The sequence below is a fragment of the Podarcis filfolensis genome (assembly GCF_964270895.1).
Source record: "Podarcis filfolensis genome assembly, contig: HAP1_SCAFFOLD_64, whole genome shotgun sequence".
Taxonomy (NCBI): Eukaryota; Metazoa; Chordata; class Lepidosauria; order Squamata; family Lacertidae; genus Podarcis; species Podarcis filfolensis.
Genome location: NW_028149496.1, coordinates 135,651 through 160,356, shown reverse-complemented (window position 1 = coordinate 160,356; position 24,706 = coordinate 135,651).

The following is a 24,706-nucleotide window of genomic DNA, read 5'->3' as shown; positions in this document are numbered from 1 at the left end:
CAGTTGGCCCCATCTAGCCTCTCACCGGGGTAGCTCTCTTGGCTCTGCTGCTCCTGTGCAGCAGCCATTCTGCCTCCCCCCGGGGCTTCAGCGTACTCACAAGTTTGCCAGCAAGCCGGACCTCCGAAGCAGCCGTTCCTTCTGGCTCTTGGCTCCGCTCTCCGGCGTCTCCCACTGCCCTTCCCTGGCAGGAGATTTACAGCAACACGTCGCTGGCAGCCTTCTCACACTTATCAGGAAACGCGATACTTCCATAACCTTTGGATAAATCAAACCCCTGCGTCCAGTCACGCTTCCATTGCGCAGCTCTGTTCAGAAGCTGACCTGGCAGGGGAGCAGAGTCGCAGCGGTCCTGTCCGTGTGAGATGAGGGATAAATCAAGTCCAGAGACAGTTCGGTTCTTATCTCTAGAAGCGTTTATTTACAAGCCATAAATCAGTCTCCTCCATCGGAACTTGGAGGCATTCTCAGCCGTGCTTCCAAAAGCACACTCGCAGCTTCTGTGCCAAGCTGCTGCTCAGCGAGAAGTGAAAGGAAGTCTGGAAGCAGTCACACACTGTGAGTCACTGCTCTGCGACAAGCTCCTCCTTCTACTCCCCCTCCTCCCCCTAGATACAGGACACTTCGGAGTTCTGACCCTGTCAGTTCCAAACTCCACAGAAAATGATAAACCAGGAGGTGGAATGGAAAATTAAGCAGATGAGACAAAAGTCATTTGAATCGGCTAACAAATGTGGGAAACTGCTAGCATGGCAGATGAAGAAAAGACCGAAATTAAATACTATTACAAATTTGGAGGTAAATGGAAAGATCATACAGAATCCATTGGAAATTAGAAACTGTTTCCAGAGATATTTTAAACAACTATATACACAAGGGCCACAGAAAGAGGATGAGTTAGACCAATTCCTGAGGAAAAATGGACTACAAAAAATCTCTCAAGAAAAAAAGACAATGTTGAGTGATAAAATTACAGAACAGGAAGTGGAGGGTGCCATTCAGAATATGCAGTTGGGTAAATCTCCAGGACCAGACGGTTTAACCTCCAAATATTATAGAGTTTTGAAAGACTGGTTAATTCGGCCACTAAAGGAGGTCTGCAATGAGATCTTAGAGGGGAAAAAGGCGCCGGAGTCGTGGCAGGAAGCCTATATTACACTTATACCGAAAACTGAGTCTGAAAAGACGCAACTTAAGAACTACTGCCCCATATCCCTGCTTAATGTGGATTACAAAATATTTGCTGATATTTTGGCTAATAGGTTAAAAAAAGTATTATTGGAAGAGATCCACAAGGACCAAGCTGGCTTTCTCCCGGGCAGACACTTGTCGGACAATACGAGGAACATAATTAACATTTTGGAGAAGCTGCAAGTGAACATAAATACCAAAGCAGTTTTAATTTTTATAGATGCGGAGAAAGCCTTTGACAACATTTCTTGGTGTTTTATGAAGAAAAATCTTCAGGGGATGGGGGTGGGCCAAGGGTTTGAGAATGGTATAAGTGCAATTTACTCAGAACAAAAGGCTAAACTAATTGTTAACAATGTGGTGACAGAGGAATTTAAGATAGAGAAAGGTACACGACAAGGCTGCCCAATCTCCCCATTGCTCTTTATTTCAGTCCTGGAGGTATTATTGAACATGATTAGAAGGGACCGTTTGATTAAAGGTATTCAGGTCGGAGCCAAGCAATACAAATTGAAAGCATTTGCAGATGACCTAGTTTTAACATTACAGGAGCCAGAATCTAGTTCGAAAAGGGTTTTGGAATTGATTCAAGAATTTGGTCAGGTGGCTGGTTTTAAGTTGAATAAGTCAAAAACTAAAGTTCTTGAGAAAAACTTAACACCGATTGAGAAAGAAAGGTTTCAGAAGGAGACAGGCCTAACAATAGTAAAGAAAGTTAAATATTTGGGGGTTAACATGACTGCTAAGAATTTAAACTTATTTAAAGATAACTATGAGAAATGTTGGTTAGAAGTGAAGAAAGATTTAGAGATATGGTCAAACCTAAAGCTTTCCTTGTTGGGCAGAATTGCGGCTATTAAGATGAATGTATTGCCAAAGATGTTATTTTTGTTTCAATCTCTGCACATTTTGGACAAAATGGACTGTTTCAAGAAGTGGCAGAGAGATATTTCTAGATTTGTCTGGCAGGGCAAGAAGCCCAGAATAAAATTTAAAATACTAACTGACGCTAAAGAAAGAGGTGGATTTGCCCTGCCAGACCTGAAACTTTATTATGAATCGGCCGCATTTTGTTGGCTGAAAGAATGGCTGCTTCTTGAGAACACAGACATTTTGGACTTAGAAGGTTTCAATAACGTTTTTGGGTGGCATGCATATTTGTGGTACGACAAGGTTAAAGCTCATAAAGCATTCAAAAACCATATTGTCAGGAAAGCACTGTTTAATGTTTGGCTAAGATATAAAGACTTACTGGAGAATAAAACCCCAAGGTGGTTGTCACCAATGGAATCAAAGGCACTGAAAAAGTCCAATATGGAGGCCAAATGGCCGAAATATTGGGAAATATTGGAACAAGAAGGAGATAAATTGAAATTGCAGAGTTTTGAGAAATTAAAAGACAAGGTGCGAGATTGGCTGCATTATTTTCAAATAAGAGAGGCCTATAATTTGGACAAAAAAATAGGTTTCCAGGTGGAAAAATCAAAATTGGAAACTGAATTGTTAGAACCCAAAACTAAAACACTTTCAAGAATGTATAACTTGCTGCTAAAATGGAACACGAAGGATGAAACAGTTAAATCTGCTATGATTAAATGGGCACAAGATGTTGGTCATAACATCATGTTTGCTGACTGGGAACAGTTGTGGACCACAGGTATGAAATTTACGGCATGTAATGCCCTAAGAGAGAATATTATGAAAATGATATACAGGTGGTACATGACACCAGTCAAGCTTGCAAAAATCTATCATTTGCCCGATAATAAATGTTGGAAGTGTAAAGAAAATGAAGGAACATTCTTTCACCTTTGGTGGACGTGCCCAAAGATTAAGGCTTTCTGGGAGATGATTTATAACGAAATGAAAAAAGTATTTAAATATACATTCCTTAAGAAGCCAGAGGCCTTTCTCTTGGGCATGGTCGGCCAATTGGTGCCAAAGAAGGACAGAACTTTCTTTATGTATGCAACAACAGCAGCAAGAATTCTTATCGCAAAGTATTGGAAGACACAAGAGCTACCCACCCTGGAAGAGTGGCAGATGAAGCTGATGGACTATATGGAATTGGCAGAAATGACTGGCAGAATCCGAGACCTGGGAGAAGAGTTGGTGGAAGAAGACTGGAAGAAATTTAAAGACTATCTTCGGAAATACTGTAAAATTAATGAATGTTAAAATTATGCTTGGATTGGTAATAAGTGGTAACTAGTGACAAAAGTTAATAATATTATGTAAAAAAATGTATTGATAAAAGGTTGAAAATATTGAGGTATAATATGTTATGACACAAAGTTAAGATATTTGAAAAAGGGTAAGAATTTGCTGAATTAAGTATGTAAATGGGAACACAAAAGGGGGGAGGTGTGAGGAGGTCAAGGATATAAGCATATGAATTTGAGGATATTGAGAAAAATGGATTTGTTTTATCTTTTTAATTTCTTTTTTTCTTAATTAGCTGTTTTTTGTGTATTTTGTGTGTTTTCTTTTTTGTATTGTCTATTTTTATCTGTGGTTTCTTTTTTATTCTGTAAATTTTTATTTTTTTCTTTTGTAAAACTCTAATAAAAATTTATTTAAAAAAAAAACCAAATTTGTGCCCCCACGGCCCACACATGCTACACTTCTGGGTGGGGACAAAACCAGAGTTACTGTAGTTGGCTTAATCCATGGGCGTAGCCAGGATTTTTGTTAGTGGGGGCAGGCCTTTTGTTAGGGGGTCAGAACCTCAGTTAGCTATGTATTTTTATTTATTTTTATTTATTTGGCCCCCCCTTGGCCACATCCATGGCTCCATCTATCATAACATTTTGGAAATGCCCTGACCCACCCACCCTAACACTGATGTTGATTTTCTGAGATATCAGGCGCTCAAGCACAAGTCATACATAAAGAATCGCTGCTGTTTCTTTTTGTGTAGCCTGTTTAGACTGGAAATTTGCCTCAGTTTTTTATTCTCTAAGGAAGGTTCTGTAAACTGCAGGATAATGTAGTAGCTCACAGCATGGCAGGATGATCCCAAGAAGCTCAGTTAGTTGGGGACATGGGCTTAGCCAGGGGGTGAAGCGGCCACCCCTAAATCAAGTAAATAAATAAAAATACAGAGAGTCTGATATTCCAGATGCAATCACACTTCTTCCTTAGAGCAGCCTCCTATTCATTTATTTCTTGTTGAAAGATAAAGAAGTGTTTTGCAGAAACTAGCAACAACAATCAAGACGACACATGTAGTTCATAGTAACTGTCTTTCAGGGCAGTTTGTCTAGTAACAAAAGCAAGTGTTGCTATGAACACTGACTAGTCACTAGAACAAAAATTTTTTTTCCTTCCAGTAGCACCTTAAAGACCAACTAAGTTAGTTCTTGGTATGAGCTTTCGTGTGCATGCACACTTCTTCAGATACCTGCATGCACACGAAAGCTCATACCAAGAACTAACTTAGTTGGTCTTTAAGGTGCTACTGGAAGGAAAAAAAAATTTTTTTTTTGTTTTGACTATGGCAGACCAACACGGCTACCTATCTGTAACTAGTCACTAGAATAATAAGATGAAAGCTGGAGGTGGGGTTCGGGGTGGGGTTAGTCTTTCTTTATACAAACATGTAAGTATGGATGCCAAGAAGAAGAAGAAGTAAGACAAGCGTTTCTGTGGGGGAGGGAGTTTATTGACTGCTCAGATATAAGACTCACAACATCATTTTATAACCAAAGAAAGTGCCTTTATGTGACCATTAAAACAAATCAACTGAAATTACCGTATTTTTCGCTCTATAAGACGCACCAGACCACAAGACGCACCTAGTTTTTGGAGGAGGAAAACAAGAAAAAAAAATATTCTGAATTTCAGAAGCCAAAACAGCAAGAGGGATCACTGCGCAGTGAAAGCAGCAATCCCTATTGCTGTTCCAGCTTCTGTGATAGCTGCGCAGCCTACATTCGCTCCATAAGACGCACACACATTTCCCCTTACTTTTTAGGAGGGAAAAAGTGAGTCTTATAGTGCAAAAAATACGGTATATTCACAGAAAGCCTTTAGCAGAATCATTTCCTGTCCTCGGAATCCAGCTGGAAGTGTATTGCGAGCCGACTGCATAATCAAAAAGGCCAGTAAGTCACTGTGAGACAGAGGAAGCTGTGTTCCTTTTCAAATCTGTCTGTCAACAGTCACACACACCAAGCAAAAGCCACCCATAACAGACGTTTTCCTTGATAAATGGGAGAACTGTCTGATAATCAACAACCATATAATTTTATCCAGTAGTATTAGTTTGATCTGACGGAAACTGCACATTTCCCGAGAAGCACTGAAAGAATGCTTCATTTAACTACAAACCCCCAAATCTGGGATCCCATCAAAACTGATGTTTGGCAAAAGTTTTGCAGCAAAACCCCCACATTTTGTAACACCCCATAAACAGAGTAATTGATACATCAAACCGGGGTTCATAATTAATATCCAAAACCCAACATTGTCCGATTCACTCCAAACTGGTGCCAAAGTCTGGCAAAAGTTTTGTAGCATTTGCCAGACATTGTAGCATTTTTGTAGCATTTTGCCCGACAAACCAAGTAACTGACAGGGGTCATAAGGTCACCCCAAAACCCAACATCGTCTGATTCACTCCAAATCAAGGCCAAAGTCTGGCAAAATGTTTGCAGTAAAAACCGCATGTTTTGCAGCGCCCCCCAAACCGAGTGGTTCCTAGCACATCAGGAGGACGAGTCAAGACAACCAAAAGTGGATAAATAGGTTGTATTTATTAAATATAACAACTTGAGGATCGGCAAAACTAGTCAGATTCGACCAATGTAACCAAATCAAATTAAGTCTGGGCAGGTGTGCTTGTTCACCTCCACCCACAAACACACAAGTGCTCAAACAGAGCTCTTTGCAGATCCTTAAAAATCATGTCAGAACCCAAATCAGAAAGATGCATACCACCAGGTCTATACAACTGTGGGGCACAGAACATAATTCTGCCATGAGGGATATAAGCAGCCACATTTTCAAACACAAACGTCGTTGTAGAATGATTAGCTTTATGTCTTGCCCATCCACCTTCTTAGGAAGGCTGCCCCCACTCCATAAGCACCTCTACAACATTCCAAACCAAACTATGATAAGCTCAGGGATGAGGAAGCACAGCTGATGGAGATATTTAGTGATCTCAACTGAATTTACCTCACCAGATTGTTATCCCCAAGATGGATGAATATCAGGGTTAGGGTTAGGGCAGGGGATACGTAGGTGGATGTTCAGGGTTAGGGTTAGTGCCTGGGGTTTTTTTTCATGCTTTTTAAGCTTCTAATGATATTGCTCCATTTTTATGAGACTGCATAATTCCAAAAAGTAAGCAAACTACCTGAAACGTAGCAAAACTAAGAGAAATGGGAAAACCAAAAGTGAGATACCAGAAACCCAACAAGGAAGGAATTCATGAAAAAGGAAAATTGCCAGACAGAGACTTCAATCAAATCATTACCAAATTCACCAGAATCCCAAAACCAATTGAAAAGAAGCAGAAATGTGAGAAGCAGAAGAAATACCACCAGAAACCCCCAACAAGAGGGGAAAAGTAAATTTCGCAGAAACCCCAAAGCCAGTTAAACCTTAGTTTTGCATGGTGTGGGGGTGATTTCGCTTTTCCCTGAGATGTTTACTGCGTGGGTTTCTTGTGGTTCTATTCAATTGGTTTTCTCATCTTTGGTGGATGTGGTTTGTTTCTGTTGTTTCTGGTTCATTTTTGGGATTATGTTGAATTTGTTTCTTTTGGGGTGGTTTTTGTTTCATGGATTCTTTTATATAAATTACGATTGTGAAATATACTCAGAGTCTTGTATGTATTTCATGCTCTTTATTGCCCCCCCCCCCAACCTCAGGCTTTTATATACATTATTTACAGAATGAGTCCCGTCTGACTGGCTAACTCTGCTTCCCTCTTGGAGCCTGATTGGCCTGCAGGAAAAGACCAATCAGTTGTTGCATTCTAGGATCCAAGGTTAGTACATAACAGATTGGGTGCTGGATTTATGGTGAGTTTGCTTCATTTCTAGGTTTTTTGGGTTTTGCACCTTTGAGAATATTAATTTGTATGAGATCTGATAAACCCAAGAAAAAAAGGAAAACCACCAGAAATGAAGCAAAACCACCAGAAATGTCTAATGACCATTCCAACAATGAAGTCAACCACTAAAAACACAAAAACCTACTGAAAAGAAGCAGAAGAACCATGTAAAAGCAGCATCAATGGAAACTGACAAAGAAGCCAACCAATCCCAAACAAAGCAGATTCACCAGAAACCCCCAAAGCATTCAAAAGTATTACCACCAGAATGCAAAAACAAGAAAACTTCTCAAAAGAAGCAATAAAGCAAAAGTACAAAAAACATGCTAAACCAATGGAAAAACAAATGAAGCCAGCTGCAAACAAAGCACATTCACCAGAAACCCAAGACTAAGCGAAAACTAGTATGCTATGTTGGTTAATTTCTGTTGCTTGAAGTGCTTTTGGACTCCCATAAATTGCATGCTTGTTGAGTTTCTGGTTTTGCTTTTTAAAAACTGGTTTCCAGTTTCTTGTGGCATTGCTTTGTAATTGGTGGCTTTACTGCTTCTTTTTTGTTTTCTGCTGATTTGTTTAATTTGGGGTGGTTTTGCTTGTTTTTTGCATTTAATTGTTTTGCTTCTTTGACTTTGAATGGTTCTGCGGTTTGGGGTGAGATTGTTTCTTTTCCATTGATTTGGCTTGGTTTTCATGTCTCCTGCTTTTGCCTCATTTTGGGAATATTTCTTGGTTTTTGTGCTTCTGGTGGTATTTCTTCAATTTTATGACATAACCAAGCCAAAACACCAGAAACACAGAAACAAATCATAAAGAAGCAGAGCTACCAGAAATCCAAAGCAAATTAATCAGAAATCCAAACAACCTATGAAGATGATGCAATACCAAAAGAAACACAAAAGCCAATTAAAAAACTGCTAAATGAACCAACACCACAAGAAACAAAGAAAGTCTCATGACCTACGAAATGAAGCAATAACACAAAACACCACAAAAAGAAGCAAAGTGTTTAGGATTAGGTTTGGGTAAAGGTTAGAGTTACAGTGAGAGTTGGGTTTGAGTTGGATTAGGATTAGGAGTTAGAGTTAGAGTTGGGGTTGAGTTACGGTAAGAGAAGAACAGCAGCAGGAGAAATATAATTTTATTACTTAGGGTTAGGGTTAAATTAGGCTTAGGTTTAGACTGAGGCTTAGGTTTGGGTTAAGGTTAGGGTTAGAGTGAGGATTAGATTTGAGTTAGGGTGAGCATTAGGGTTAAGGTTTGGTATTGGGTTGGATTTGAGTTAGGCTAAGAGAAGAACAGCAGCAGGAGCAATATAATTTTATTACTTAGGGTTAGGGTTAAATTAGGCTTAGGTTTAGACTGAGGCTTAGGTTTGGGTTAAGGTTAGGGTTAGAGTGAGGATTAGATTTGAGTTAGGGTGAGCATTAGGGTTAAGGTTTGGTATTGGGTTGGATTTGAGTTAGGCTAAGAGAAGAACAGCAGCAGGAGCAATATAATTTTATTATTTATACTCCACCCAAGTCACTTGTGGCCGCTTTCAATAAAAGGTAAAAACATGAGCGCACTCTAAGTGAATGCTCATGAATGTAGAAACTCTTACTTCCCATAGAATTCCCAAAGAAGACCTGGGAATTGTAGCTCTGAGCTTCTTTGCAGAGGGTTGGACTAGATGACCCTTGGGTTCCCCTTCCATCTCTTCTAGGATGCTCCCTGTCTCACTCACTCACTCACTCACTCACTCACTCACTCTCACTCCTCCTCTCCTTTTCATGGCAGTTTCACCTTTTTCTGCACTCCTAGCTCGGAAGGGCGGAAGAGGCTGTGCTGCCGCCATATTGGGCGAGGGCAGGGGTACCGGAAGAAGGTGTCACCGGAGGAGAGGCATGAGCACAGGAAGGGGAGGGAAACGGGCGGAAGAGGCTGTGCTGCCGCCATGTTGGGCGAGGGTAGGATTACCGGAAGGAGGTGCCACGGGAGGAGAGGCATGAGCACAGGAAGGGGAGGGAAACGGGCGGAAGAGGCTGTGCGACGTTGGGCCAGCAGAGGCGTGCCAAGCCAGGCTGGCCCTCTCTCTTTCTCCCACCCACTCTCTCTCGACCCCGCTCTCCCCAGGGGGCAGCCCTGCCCCCCGCCTCGTCCTCACCTGCCTTTCTCCCCCAGTGGCCTTCCTCTCGTGCCCCTTGGCGGAGGGATGGTACACGGGTGGGCCGCGGAAGTTTATATACAAGAATATACATACCTAGGTATAGGTGTCCGTTTGTAAATATATAAAAATAAAATGGATATATGTATATGTGTGTGTATATATGCAGTGCTTCTTTTCTAAAGAAAATGATTGGGGGTACTCTCATTTTGACTCAAGAAAATCACCATTTTATAGTTCAAACCGGGAAAAATAAATAAATGGACAAAAGTACATTCACAAAATGTTTTAGGAGTATGCATTCCCCTGCGTCCCCCCCAGAAAAAAAGCACTGTATATGTTCTGCCAAGGGCAGGGTTATTTCTGGATTTGGAGCCAATAAGCACGCGAGTGGATGAAGAATAAGCAATGCTTTATTTGCATAAGGTTAAAAGATAGCAGCAGGCATATAAAACACAAATTATAGCATACTAGAGAGGAGTCGCAAACAATCTCCCCTTCAGCTGCCTGGAGCTCCTGGTAGAGCAGCGAGAGAGACCCCTGGCCGACAGTCTCACAGCATATGGTACCTCCATTTGTGAAGAAGCTCACTGAGCCCCTTCAGCCTACAGCTTTTATAGACAACTTTGATTTGATTGATTGCACCTGGTTAGCAGGCATCACTCATGATCAGCCTGGGACACCGGGTGCAACTAATGCAGAGCAGCTGAGAGTCTCCAACCCAATTCACTGCAACTGGGTATCCTCCCGAGTAGCCAATCAGAACACAGGGGACCCAGAAAACTCCTGACACAGGTGTGTGAAAAACAAATTATACTATCATGTTTTAGCAAACCTTAAACCGCGGATGTAAAAGCGAAAGAGACATGTCATCTAACTCCTTGAATTTACAATGGTCTTCCGTGTTTCCACTACAGTATGTGTGTGTTACAGATAGGTAGCCGTGTTGGTCTGCCATAGTCAAAACAAAACAAAAAAAAATTTCTTCCAGTAGCACCTTAAAGACCAATTAAGTTAGTTCTTGGTATGAGCTTTCGTGTGCATGTGTGAAGAAGTGTGCATGCATGAGCCCAAACAGAGCGTTACTATCATCTTTTTATGTAGATGGAAACCAAAACACCGTTTTGCTTTTGTTAGGAGTGATTCTGGTGCGCACCCAAAAAACACGATGCGAATTGAAATAAGCCGAGTCAATGCTTATTCGTCTTCTTTCTACGAATATGGAAGCGATTAGAAGGTGTTTTGTTATTTTGGTCTCGTTATTTTTGGGTCAAAGTGCATTAACACCATAGAACACGAAATTGGCGAATTCCATATTTTTCTTTCTATGTAGATGGAACCCAAATCAACCTGTTTTGCTTTGTTTAAGCTTATTACACTTTGCTATTTGTGGGTGAACCAACACCGAAAGAACAATCCAAGCTTATATGTCCTCTTTCTATTGAGATGGAACCAAAACACCTATGCTTGATTTGGGCTGAAAACAAAGATTTCACTATGCTACTTTTGGTTGAATATGCATTCCAAACCCCAAACCACCAATTTTAAATAGGGCCAAACAGAGCGTTATTATCATCTTTTTATGTACATGGAAACCAAAACACCGTTTTGCTTTTGTTAGGAGTGATTCTGGTGCGCACCCAAAAAACACCATGCGAATTGAAATAAGCCCAATCAAAGCTTATTCATCTTCTTTCTGCGCATATTGAAGCGATTAGAAGGTGTTTTGTTATTTTGGTCTCATTACATACACTATGCGATTTCTGCGTCTATGAGCATTAACACCATAGAAATTAGCGCAATTCAAGGTTCTTCTTTCTATGTAGATGGAACCCAAATCAGCCTCTTTTGCCTTGTTTAAGCTTATTACACTTTGCTTATTCGTCTTCTTTCTACGCATATGGAAGCGAAAAGACGTTGTTTTGTTATTTTGGTCTCGTTACATACACTATGCGATTTCTGGTCTATGTGCATTAACACCAAAGAACACGACTTGAATTAAGCGCAATTCAAGGTTCTGCTTTCTATGTAGAGGGAACCCAAATCAACCTGTTTTGCCTTGTTTAAGCTTATTACACTTTGCTATGTGTGGGTGAACGAACACCGAAAGAACAATCCAAGCTTACATGTCCTCTTTCTATTGATATGGAACCAAAACACCTATCCTTGATTTAGGCTGAAAACAAACATTAAACTGCTATTTTTGGTTGAATGTGCATTACAACTCCAAAAACACCAATTTTAAATAAGCCCAAACAGAGCGTTATTATCATCTTTTTATGTAGATGGAAACCAAAACACCGTTTTGCTTCTGTTAGGAGTGATTCTGGTGCGCACGCAAAAAACACGATGCGAATTGAAATAAACCCAATCAAAGCTTATTCGTCTTCTTTCTACACATATGAAAGCGAAAAGACGTTGTTTTGTTATTTTGGTCTCATTACATACACTATGCGATTTCTGCGTCTATGAGCATTAACACCATAGAACACGAAATTAGCGCAATTCAAGGTTCTTCTATGTAGATGGAACCCAAATCAACCTCTTTTGCTTTGTTTAAGCTTATTACACTTTGCTATGTGTGGGTGAACGAACACCGAAAGAACAATCCAAGCTTATATGTCCTCTTTCTATTGAGATGGAACCAAAACACCTATGCTTCATTTGGGCTGAAAACAAACATTTTGCTACTTTTGGTTGAATGTTCATATTCCAACTCCAAAAACACCAATTTTAAATAAGCCCAAACAGAGCGTTACTATCATGTTTTTATGTAGATGGAAACCAAAACACCGTTTTGCTTTTGTTAGGAGTGATTCTGGTGTGCACCCAAAAAACACGATGCGAATTGAAATAAGCCCAATCAATGCTTATTCGGATTCTTTCTACGCATATGGAAGCGAAAAGACGTTGTTTTGTTATTTTTGTCTCATTACATACACTATGCGATTTTTGGGTCGATGTGCATTAACACCATAGAACACGAAATTAGCGAAATCCAAGATTTTTCTTTCTATGTACATGGAACCCAAATCAACCTGTTTTGCTTTGTTTAAGCTTATTACACTTTCCTATTTGTGGGTGAACCAACACCGAAAGAACAATCCAAGCTTATATGTCCTCTTTCTATTGAGATGGAACCAAAACACCTATGCTAGGTTTGGGCTGAAAACAAACATTAAACTGCTATTTTCGGTTGAATGTGCATTCCAACTCCAAAAACACCAATTTTTAATAAGCCCAATCAGAGCGTTTTTATCATCGTTTTATGTAGATGGAAACCAAAACACCGTTTTGCTTCTGTTAGGAGTGATTCTGGTGCGCACCCAAAAAACACGATGCGAATTGAAATAAGCCCAATCAAAGCTTATTCGTCTTCTTTCTACGCATATGGAAGCGAAAAGACGTTGTTTTGTTATTTTGGTCTCGTTACATACAGTATGCGATTTCTGGGTCTATGAGCATTAACACCATAGAACACGAAATTAGCGTAATTCAAGGTTCTTCTTTCTATGTAGATGGAACCCAAATCAACCTCTTTTGCTTTGTTTAAGCTTATTACCCTTTGCTATGTGTGGGTAAACGAACACCGAAAGAACAATCCAAGCTTATATGTCCTCTTTCTATTGAGATGGAACAAAAACACCTATGCTTGATTTGGGCTGAATAGAAACATTTCACTCTGCTACTGTTGGTTGAATATGCATTCCAACCCCAAAACCACCAATTTTAAATAAGGCCGAACAGAGCGTAATTATCATGTTTTTATGTAGATGGAAACCAAAACACCATTTTGCTTCTGTTAAGAGTGATTCTGGTGCGCACCCAAAAAACACGATGCGAATTGAAATAAGCCCAGTCAATGCTTATTCGTCTTCTTTCTACGCATATGGAAGCGATTAGAAGGTGTTTTGTTATTTTGGTCTCGTTACATACACTTTGCTATTTTTGGGTCAATGTGCATTAACACCATAGAACACGAAATTGGCGAAATCCAATATTTTTCTTTCTATGTAGATGGAACCCAAATCAACCAGTTTTCCTTTGTTTAAGCTTATTACACTTCGCTTTGCTCTTTGTGGGTGAACGAACACCGAAAGAACAATCCAATCTTATATGTCTATCTTTTGAGATGGAACCAAAACACCTATGCTTGATTTGGGCTGAAAACCAACATTTCCTTCTACTTTTGGTTGAATGTGCATTCCAACCCCAAAACCACCGAATTTAAATAATCCTAAACAGAGCGTTACTATCATCTTTTTATGTAGATGGAAACCAAAACACCGTTTTGCTTTTGTTAGGTGTGATTCTGGTGCGCACCCAAAAAACACGATGCGAATTGAAATAAGCCCAATCAATGCTTATTCGTCTTCTTTCTACGCATATGGAAGCGAGGAGACTTGTTTTGTTATTTTTGTCTCATTACATACACTATGCGTGTCAGAGCTACCCTAGGTCCCAGCTCACAAAGGACCAACGCTGCTTCGTTGTTAAGTATAAAAGTCTTTATTGAAGTTCACTTTCACTTCCAGAGCCGCAGCGCGCAGCTCTACGTCTCAACTGTCAGACCGCTGATGCTCCGTCTGAGTCTCCTCCCCCTTGACACCAATTTAAGATTCTAGCCTTGCTCCACCTTCTCCGCTGCTCCTTCCTCCTCTGGGTCCGCCTGCCCGCCGGGGTTCCGCCCTTTCTAGCCTCTTCTCCCGCTGATTCCCCTGAGCCTTCTCCCTCCCTCTGGCGGGCTTTAGGAGCTGGTTCCCCATCCGGGTCTCCTGCTGTTCCGCGCGCCTGCGGCGTCTGTAGGGGTTCTAGTAGACCCGCCGGCTTCCTGTGTACTGGCTTGGCCCTTTGGCAGGTGTCACACCTGGAGACGTAATCCGCGACTTCTCCCCTCACCTTGGGCCACCAAAAGTCTCTGGTTACTAATTCCGCCGTCTTGTCCTTGCCGAAGTGCCCAGCGCTGGGCGCGTCGTGTAGCTGCTGCAAGACTTTCGTGCTGAGGTCGTCTCCGGGCACATAGAGAGCCCCTCTGCGGATGAGCAGTCCGTCTCGTATCTGGAACTCGTCGTCCTTCGCTGTGCCTTTTCGCACCTCCTCCATCTTGGATTGTGCGAACAAATCCGTCTGCAGCGCTCGACGCACCGCGTCCAGGTCCACGGCAGCTGAAGCGCACGCCCACGCTTTCGGTGCGAAAATGTGCTTGGCCGCCACCGGCGCCGCTTCCTCGAGATACTGCGGCTTCCTGGATAGTGCATCTGCCATGACGTTGTTGTCTCCCGGGATGTATTCTATCCGGAAATCGAAATCCGCAAAGAACTCCGCCCAGCGAATGTGTCTCTGGTTCAGGAACCGCGCCGGGCGCCAGTACTCCAGGTTCTTATGGTCCGTGCGGACTTGCACTGTGTGTCTGGCTCCGACGAGGAAGTGCCGCCACGCCTTGAAAGCTGCATGAATGGCCAGCACTTCCCTGTCCCAGATGGTGTAGTTCTGTTCCGCCTTGCTGAGTTTCCTGGAGTAGAATGCGCATGGCCTCCATTCCCCTTGCGGATCTTGCTGCAACAGGACGGTCCCCACCGCTCTGTCCGAGGCGTCCGTCTCAACCCTCATTGGTCTGCTGGGGTTTACATGTAGCAGCTGTTCTTCGGACGCGAAGAGACGCTTGAGTCTCCGAAAGGACTGCTCCGCCTGGTCCGTCCAGGTGAACTTCTTCTTCTTGGAGCTGAGGGTGTCCGTGATGGCCGCCGTCTCCTTCGCAAACCCTTTGATGAACTTGCGATAAAAGTTGGCGAAGCCGACGAACTTCTGGACCTCCTTCCGATTGCGCAGGCTCTTCCAGTCCAACACCGCGCGGACCTTGGTGCTGTCCATGGCGAGTCCCTTGTCGGACAGCTTGTAGCCCAGGAAATCCACCTCCGTCATGTCGAACTGGCACTTCTCTAATTTGGCGTAAAGTCTGTGCTCCCGTAGCCTCTACAGGACCTCCTTGACGTCCCTCTCGTGAGCCTCCTGCGATTCCGAGAAGACCAGGATGTCGTCCAGGAAGCAAACGCACTTCTTGTAGAGGAGTCCCGCTAACACGTGATGCATGAAAGCTTGGAAGGTATGGGAGCCATTTTGCAGACCAAAAGGCATTACGCGATATTCATAGGTGCCTAAAGGTGTAAACATGGCTGTCTTCCACTCATCGCCCTCCCGCATGCGTATAAGGTTGTACGCCCCTCGTAGATCCAACTTGGTGAAGATCCGTCCCTTCCTCACCGTCGCGAGCAGGTCGTCGATCTTGGGCATGGGGAATGCTGCGGGCTTTGTTTTGGAATTTATGATCCTATAATCAACTATGAGCCTGCGTTGGGGCGTGTCCTTCTTCTTCACGAAAAACACGGGACTGCCCCCCACTGCTTTAGATTCTTGGATGAACCCCCGCTTCAAGTTGTGATCTATGAACTCCTTGAGTTCTTGCAGTTCGTCTTCAGACATGGAATACAGTTTCCCAGTCGGCAGCGTCGCTCCCGGCAGGAGGTCAATCTTGCAGTCGTAAGGCCTGTGGGGAGGCAGGTTATCCGCTTCCCTCTCGCAGAAGACCTCCAAAAACTCCTTGTACTTGTTGGTTACCGCTTGCACCATGCCTAGGTGTAACTGCGGTTCATCCTCTTGCCCCTCCTCCTCCTGGCGGGTCTGGATGCAGTGTTCTGCGCAGTAGGAGGAGCAGAAGGTCAATTGCCGCTGGTACCATGCTAATGCCGGGCTGTGCCTATCCAGCCAACTCATACCCAACACTATGGGCGTGTCTGACAGGTGGGTGACGTTGAAGCTGATGACTTCGCGGTGGTTTCCAATTTGCATCACCATCGGTGGTGTTTGCTGTACCACCTCTCCTCCCAGTAGCTTCCTGCCATCGACCATGACGACGTTTAGGGGCATCGTGGCTGGCATGAGTGCTATGCGATGTTGCTTGATAAAGTCCACTCCTATAAAGTCTGCGTTGCTCCCAGAGTCAATGGTTATTGGTACTTGCATGGTGTGCCCATTGGGCAACTGGAGCGATGCAGTGAGTCGCACCACTGGTTTGGGTGGGAGGGGGTCTGTGGGCTGTAAAATCTCTGGGGACTGCTTCACTGACTTGCCTGGTTGGGCCCCAGTGGCTCTGTTTCCAACCAGACGTTTTCTTCCCCCTGCAGCTGTTTCGGCTGCTGACTTGTTCCCTTTACTGTTGCTGAGGCTGCAGTGTGCTTCTGGAGCCTCTGGGGACACTCTTTGGCCATGTGCTGAGCACTGTCGCAGATGTAGCACTTCCTGGTCCCTCTAGGAGCCTTCGCCTTGACTGCTCCCGGTGTTTGGGCTCTGCTGGCAGTCTGAGCCCTGGCACCACCAATCTCCATCGGCTCTTCTCCCCTTCCCAAAGGAGGCATGGACAGCGCCCGCCCCGCCTCTCTGGGAAAGAAAGGGGTTGTCCTGGCTGGGGTGCTTGCCTTACGTCCTTCCTCCCTGCTCCAAGGGCGTCCTTCCAGGCGCACACCAATCGCCAACGCTCTTTGGGCAACTTCTTGGGTACTTTGCGGTCGTTCCCCTCTTGCCAGCTCATCTTTCACCTCTCCACTTAGCCCCTCCCAGAACAGGTCTCTGACAGCAATAGAGTCCTTCTCCCAGCCCAGCACGTTCAATAAGGCAAAAAAGCGTGAGTGATATTGCCTCACCGTCGCTTTCCCTTGCTGTAGTCCATGCATTTCCCTCCGAGCAACATCTACATCTACCGTAGATTTAAAGCAAGCGTCCATAGCTTTGATAAATGCATCAGAATCTTGGAGGGCGGGGTCTTCTTCGCGCCACAAATTCCGCAGCCACGCTTTTGCTTCCCCATGCAAATGAGTGATTACGAAGCCCACTTTCTCTTCCTCATCTCTAAAGTCCTTCCGAAGCAATTGAGCGCGTAAACCACGTCAGCTCTGAAGTTAGGGTATTGCTGCAGGTTCCCATCGAAGTGGGCTACTAGGCTAGTTCTTTCACCTGGCTCTCAGTAGTCATCTTTGCCTATCTTCGTGAGCTCGCAAAACACCAAGTCTTGCCCCTCGCTGCACCAACTCACGCTGCGAGGTTTTTATGAGAGACGGAGCATACTGTCAGAGCTACCCTAGGTCCCAGCTCACAAAGGACCAACGCTGCTTCGTTGTTAAGTATAAAAGTCTTTATTGAAGTTCAGTTTCACTTCCAGAGCCGCAGCGCGCAGCTCCACGTCTCAAGTGTCAGACCGCTGATGCTCTGTCTGAGTCTCCTCCCCCTTGACACCAATTTAAGATTCTAGCCTTGCTCCACCTTCTCCGCTGCTCCTTCCTCCTCTGGGTCCGCCTGCCCGCCGGGGTTCCGCCCTTTCTAGCCTCTTCTCCCGCTGATTCCCCTGAGCCTTCTCCCTCCCTCCGGCGGGCTTTAGGAGCTGGTTCCCCATCCGGGTCTCCTGCTGTTCCGCGCGCCTGCACATTTGAACTTGGCGCGCGCGCCCAGCCAGCAGCTTTCCTCCTGACCGTTTCACTGCTGCTGTCACTGCTTCCCCCTTCGGGGGGGCTAGCTGCAACTGACCTCCCCTCCGTTGGAGGCGTGGTCAGCCCTGACTCCCTCTCTGGAGGAGACACTGCCCCTGACACATGTGACTCTTCCCCCCCACTACGCTCTGGTGGGGAAACTGGTCCCGATTCTCCACTGCTGCTTTGGGGTTCCCCTCTGGCTCCTTGTTTCTGGTGCGTCCCCCCTGGGACCCCCCTTGCCCTGACCATCGGCGCCCCCTTCTGGGAATCTTCTGATTCGCTGGAGAAGCTCATGGAATCTCTCGGGCCACTGTCATACTCCCCTACGCTGCCCTCAGATTCTTCCCCTTCGCTCTCCCAATCCTCTCTCCCCAGTGCTCCTGCTCCTGATTCCCTGACAGTATGTGTCAGGGCTACCCTAGGTCCCAGCTCACAAAGGACCAACGCTGCTTCGTTGTTAAGTATAAAAGTCTTTACTGAAGTTCAGTTTCACTTCCAGAGCCGCAGCGCGCAGCCCCACGTCTCAAGTGTCAGACCACTGATGCTCCGTCTGAGTCTCCTCCCCCTTGACACCAATTTAAGATTCTAGCCTTGCTCCACCTTCTCCGCTGCTCCTTCCTCCTCTGGGTCCGCCTGCCCGCCGGGGTTCCGCCCTTTCTAGCCTCTTCTCCCGCTGATTCCCCTGAGCCTTCTCCCTCCCTCCGGCGGGCTTTAGGAGCTGGTTCCCCATCCGGGTCTCCTGCTGTTCCGCGCGCCTGCACATTTGAACTTGGCGCGCGCGCCCAGCCAGCAGCTTTCCTTCTGACCGTTCCACTGCTGCTGTCACTGCTTCCCCCTTCGGGGGGGGCTAGCTGCAACTGACCTCCCCTCCGTTGGAGGCGTGGTCAGCCCTGACTCCCTCTCTGGAGGAGACACTGCCCCTGACACATGTGACTCCTCCCCCCCACTACGCTCTGGTGGGGAAACTGGTCCCGATCCTCCACTGCTGCTTTGGGGTTCCCCTCTGGCTCCTTGTTTCTGGTGCGTCCCCCCTGGGACCCCCCCTTGCCCTGACCATCGGCGCCCCCTTCTGGGAATCTTCTGATTCGCTGGAGAAGCTCATGGAATCTCTCGGGCCACTGTCATACTCCCCTACGCTGCCCTCGGATTCTTCCCCTTCGCTCTCCCAATCCTCTCTCCCCAGTGCTCCTGCTCCTGATTCCCTGACATCCATCCCCCCTTCCCCCCTCCCCCTCTTCAGGTGTGGGTTCCGGGTGCTCCAGTCCTGTGGGTGTGAGTGCGGGATACCATTCTTCCCCCCTGGTGTGTAGCCGGTCCACTGGATCCGGCCCAACCGCAACGGGCTCGTCGACGTCGATTTCCTCTGCTTCCATCTCTCTGCTGATGTGCTCGAATCCAGGATCCTCCCCCAACACGTCCATGTCCTCCCCTCCCCCGGGTACCTCTGGTGAGACTGCTTGCAAAGGTCCCCGCAGCAGCTCCCTGCGCCACCCCACCTCCGGTTGAGTGTCCCACCAATAGGAGCGGTCTGTGGCAAACCCCGAGAGAGACCCCTCCGAGGAGCTAGTGTCCGGCGTCGTCTCTTCAGCTGATGAAAAACCCTGGAACGTACTGGCTGACAGTGTGGGTGTGAAGAGCCAGTCGTCGAAATACTCTGCCGGCATAGGTCTGTGTGGGAAGAGTGCATGGAACTCGTCTTTAAGATAGTGCTCCTCCACGGCATAGCACGGTACCCACCTGTTGGCACTGGCTGGGGTACCTTCCCTGGCGAGGAGGTATTCCACCCCCTCTTCCCCCCACCTCGAGTCCAAAATCTCCGTGACCTCGTTGAGTGGCGTCGCGCTCCGTGACCCCTCCCTCTTCGGAGATTCGTTAAGTGGGTCTGGCGCGTTCCCTGTCGCCTGAAACCTGTGGGGTTCCCTGTAGGGTGTGAGCACTGACCTATGAAAGACTGGGTGCATTCTGGAGCCCTCCGGGAGTGTCAACCGGAAGGCCACTGGATTGATTTGCGCCGCGACCTGGTAAGGTCCCAGCTGCTTGTGCTTGAGCTTCCTCTTAGCTAGCGTCCTGGCCGGCACTGCCTGGGCTGCTAACCAGACCCAGTCCCCCACCTGGATGTCCTCCCCGACCCTCCTGTGCTTGTCTGCCTGCATTTTGTAGGCGTGTTTCGCCAGTTCCAATTGCCTGCGGAGTTGCTCGTGGACCTCCTGTAACTCTGCTGCTAAGTGCTCTGCTCCCCTTGGCTCCCCCTCCCCCTTCGTCTCTAACCCCGGGAAAGTTCTGGGATGCCGCCCATTATTGGCGAAGAACGGTGTCACTCCTGTAGACCCATGCTTCGTGTTGTTGTAGGCAAACTCGGCCAGCGGTAGGTAGTCCACCCAGGTCGAGGGTTGTTGATTGGCGTAGCATCGCAGGTACTGCTGCATGATGGCGTTGACCCTCTCCGCTTGTCCGTTGGTCTGCGGGTGTCGTGCCGACGCTAAGTTGATCTTGACGTTCAGGATGCCCAGCAGCTTCTGCCAGAAGCTCGAGACGAATTGGCGACCCCGGTCGGACAGGATGGACCGCGGCAGGCCGTGAGCTTTGAACACGTGGTCTATGAACAGCTTGGCGGTCTGTTCCGCTGTGGCCACCTTCGCGCACGGAATAAAGTGCGCCATCTTGGTGAACATGTCTACGACCACGAGCACCGCTGTTTTGCCTTGCGAGCTGGGCAGATCTGTGACAAAGTCCAGGGCCACTTTCTCCCACGGTTCGAGCGGCGTCTGTAGGGGTTCTAGTAGACCCGCCGGCGTCCTGTGTACTGGCTTGGCCCTTTGGCAGGTGTCACACCTGGAGACGTAATCCGCGACTTCTCCCCTCACCTTGGGCCACCAAAAGTCTCTGGTTACTAATTCCGCCGTCTTGTCCTTGCCGAAGTGCCCAGCGCTGGGCGCGTCGTGTAGCTGCTGCAAGACTTTCGCGCGGAGGTCGTCTCCGGGCACGTAGAGAGCCCCTCTGCGGATGAGCAGTCCGTCTCGTATCTGGAACTCGTCGTCCTTCGCTGTGCCTTTTCGCACCTCCTCCATCTTGGATTGTGCGAACAAATCCGTCTGCAGCGCTCGACGCACCGCGTCCAGGTCCACGGCAGCTGAAGCGCACGCCCACGCTTTCGGTGCGAAAATGTGCTTGGCCGCCACCGGCGCCGCTTCCTCGAGATACTGCGGCTTCCTGGATAGTGCATCCGCCATGACGTTGTTGTCTCCCGGGATGTATTCTATCCGGAAATCGAAATCCGCAAAGAACTCCGCCCAGCGAATGTGTCTCTGGTTCAGGAACCGCGCCGTGCGCCAGTACTCCAGGTTCTTATGATCCGTGCGGACTTGCACTGTGTGTCTGGCTCCGACGAGGAAGTGCCGCCACGCCTTGAAAGCTGCATGAATGGCCAGCAACTCCCTGTCCCAGATGGTGTAGTTCTGTTCCGCCTTGCTGAGTTTCCTGGAGTAGAATGCGCACGGCCTCCATTCCCCTTGCGGATCTTGCTGCAACAGGACGGCCCCCACCGCTCTGTCCGAGGCGTCCGTCTCAACCCTCATTGGTCTGCTGGGGTTTACATGTAGCAGCTGTTCTTCGGACGCGAAGAGACGCTTGAGTCTCCGAAAGGACTGCTCCGCCTGATCCGTCCAGGTGAACTTCTTCTTCTTGGAGCTGAGGGTGTCCGTGATGGCCGCCGTCTCCTTCGCGAACCCTTTGATGAACTTGCGATAAAAGTTGGCGAAGCCGACGAACTTCTGGACCTCCTTCCGATTGCGCGGGCTCTTCCAGTCCAACACCGCGCGGACCTTGGTGCTGTCCATGGTGAGTCCCTTGTCGGACAGCTTGTAGCCCAGGAAATCCACCTCCGTCATGTCGAACTGGCACTTCTCTAATTTGGCGTAAAGTCTGTGCTCCCGTAGCCTCTGCAGGACCTCCTTGACGTCCCTCTCGTGAGCCTCCTGCGATTCCGAGAAGACCAGGATGTCGTCCAGGAAGCAAACGCACTTCTTGTAGAGGAGTCCCGCTAACACGTGATGCATGAAAGCTTGGAAGGTATGGGAGCCATTTTGCAGACCAAAAGGCATTACGCGATATTCATAGGTGCCTAAAGGTGTAAACATGGCTGTCTTCCACTCATCGCCCTCCCGCATGCGTATAAGGTTGTACGCCCCTCGTAGATCCAACTTGGTGAAGATCCGTCCCTTCCTCACCGTCGCGAGCAGGTCGTCGATCTTGGGCATGGGGAATGCTGCGGGCTTTGTTTTGGAATTTATGATCCTATAATCAACTATGAGCCTGCGTTGGGGCGTGTCCTTCTTCACGAAAAACACGGGACTGCCCCCCACTGCTTTAGATTCTTGGATGAACCCCCGCTTCAAGTTGTGATGTACGAACTCCCTGAGTTCTTGCAGTTCGTCTTCAGACATGGAATACAGTTTCCCAGTCGGCAGCGTCGCTCCCGGCAGGAGGTCAATCTTGCAGTCGTAAGGCCTGTGGGGAGGCAGGTTATCCGCTTCCCTCTCGCAGAAGACCTCCAAAAACTCCTTGTACTTGTTGGTTACCGCTTGCACCATGCCTAGGTGTAACTGCGGTTCATCCTCTTGCCCCTCCTCCTCCTGGCGGGTCTTGGATGCAGTGTTCTGCGCAGTAGGAGGAGCAGAAGGTCAATTGCCGCTGGTACCATGCTAATGCCGGGCTGTGCCTATCCAGCCAACTCATACCCAACACTATGGGCGTGTCTGACAGGTGGGTGACGTTGAAGCTGATGACTTCGCGGTGGTTTCCAATTTGCATCACCATCGGTGGTGTTTGCTGTACCACCTCTCCTCCCAGTAGCTTCCTGCCATCGACCGTGACGACGTTTAGGGGCATCGTGGCTGGCATGAGTGCTATGCGATGTTGCTTGATAAAGTCCACTCCTATAAAGTCTGCGTTGCTCCCAGAGTCAATGGTTATTGGTACTTGCAGGGTGTGCCCATTGGGCAACTGGAGCGATGCGGTGAGTTGCACCACTGGTTTGGGTGGGAGGGGGTCTGTGGGCTGTAAAATCTCTGGGGACTGCTTCACTGACTTGCCTGGTTGGGCCCCAGTGGCTCTGTTTCCAACCAGGCTTCTTCTTCTCTTTTCCTGGATGCTGCTACTTCTGCGTAAAGCGTCGTGACTGCTTCTTGCAGTTCTTTCACCTGGCTCTCTGTAGTCATCTTTGCCTATCTTCGTGAGCTCGCAAAACACCAAGTCTTGCCCCTCGCTGCACCAACTCACGCTGCGAGGTTTTTATGGAGACGGAGCATACTGTCAGAGCTACCCTAGGTCCCAGCTCACAAAGGACCAACGCTGCTTCGTTGTTAAGTATAAAAGTCTTTATTGAAGTTCAGTTTCACTTCCAGAGCCGCAGCGCGTAGCTCTACGTCTCAACTGTCAGACCGCTGATTCCCCTGAGCCTTCTCCCTCCCTCCGGCGGGCTTTAGGAGCTGGTTCCCCATCCGGGTCTCCTGCTGTTCTGCGCGCCTTCACATTTGAACTTGGCGCGCGCGCCCAGCCAGCAGCTTTCCTCCTGACCGTTTCACTGCTGCTGTCACTGCTTCCCCCTTCAGGGGGGCTAGCTGCAACTGACCTCCCTTCCATTCCCCCACTCTCCGATGGAGGCATGGTCAGCCCTGACTCACTCTCTCTCCCCACTGGAGGAGACGCTGGCCCTGACACATGTGACTCTTCCCCCCCACTACGCTCTGGTGGGGAAACTGGTCCCGATCCTCCACTGTTGCTTTGGGGTTCCCCTCTGGCTCCTTGTTTCTGGTGCGTCCCCCCTGGGACCCCCCTTGCCCTGACCATCGGCGCCCCCTTCTGGGAATCTTCTGATTCGCTGGAGAAGCTCATGGAATCTCTCGGGCCACTGTCATACTCCCCTACGCTGCCCTCGGATTCTTCCCCTTCGCTCTCCAATTCCTCTCTCCCCAGTGCTCCTGCTCCTGATTCCCTGACAGACGGTGTCATGATAGCAAGAGAGAACTTGCTGGTCACATGTGAAATGGTAAATAGGTGCCCTGGCCCTCTGTCCAGAGAGGCCTCCCCTGGTTTGGGAGTTCTGAATTACCTGGTCTTCTTTCTGAAGCAGAATTGATCCTCCTCCATCCCTTTTGGACAAGTTTCTCTTCAGAATTCAGAGTGAATTCAGTCCTTTTTAAAATCCTACCCAGTCCACATCACCAATGCACATGCAGACAATGATTTTTTTAAAACCCACAGAAGCATATCTACAAGCAATTGTAGTGTGATTTGTACACCTGATTTGGTGTGATGATTTGTATAATCCACAGCAGCTGGTATTCAGATGCATATGCCTTTGACGGTAGAGGCAGAGCAGAGCCATGGTGGAGTGCTTTTTTGTGCAGTGTTTTAGCAAGACATGCATCAGTAACACAAAGGGTGGGAACAATGCAAAGGAACCTAATAAAATGCTGCTTAACACACATGGCAGTGTGGTGCAGTGGTTAAAGTGTTGGACTAAGACCAGGGAGAGACCAGGGTTCAAATCTCCACTCAGCCACAAAACTCATTGGGTAACCTTGGGCCAGTCACTACCTCTCTGCCTAACCTACCTCACAGGGTTGTTGTGGGGAATAAATGAGGGGGGAAAGAACCATCTACGCTACCTTGAGCAACTTGGATAAAAAATGTGGGATATAAATGCAATGAATGAATATTAAAGCTCCTATTCCAGAACTAATTTCAGAAATCATTCTCGTTATACCAGGCCAAAAAACCACCAAGAAG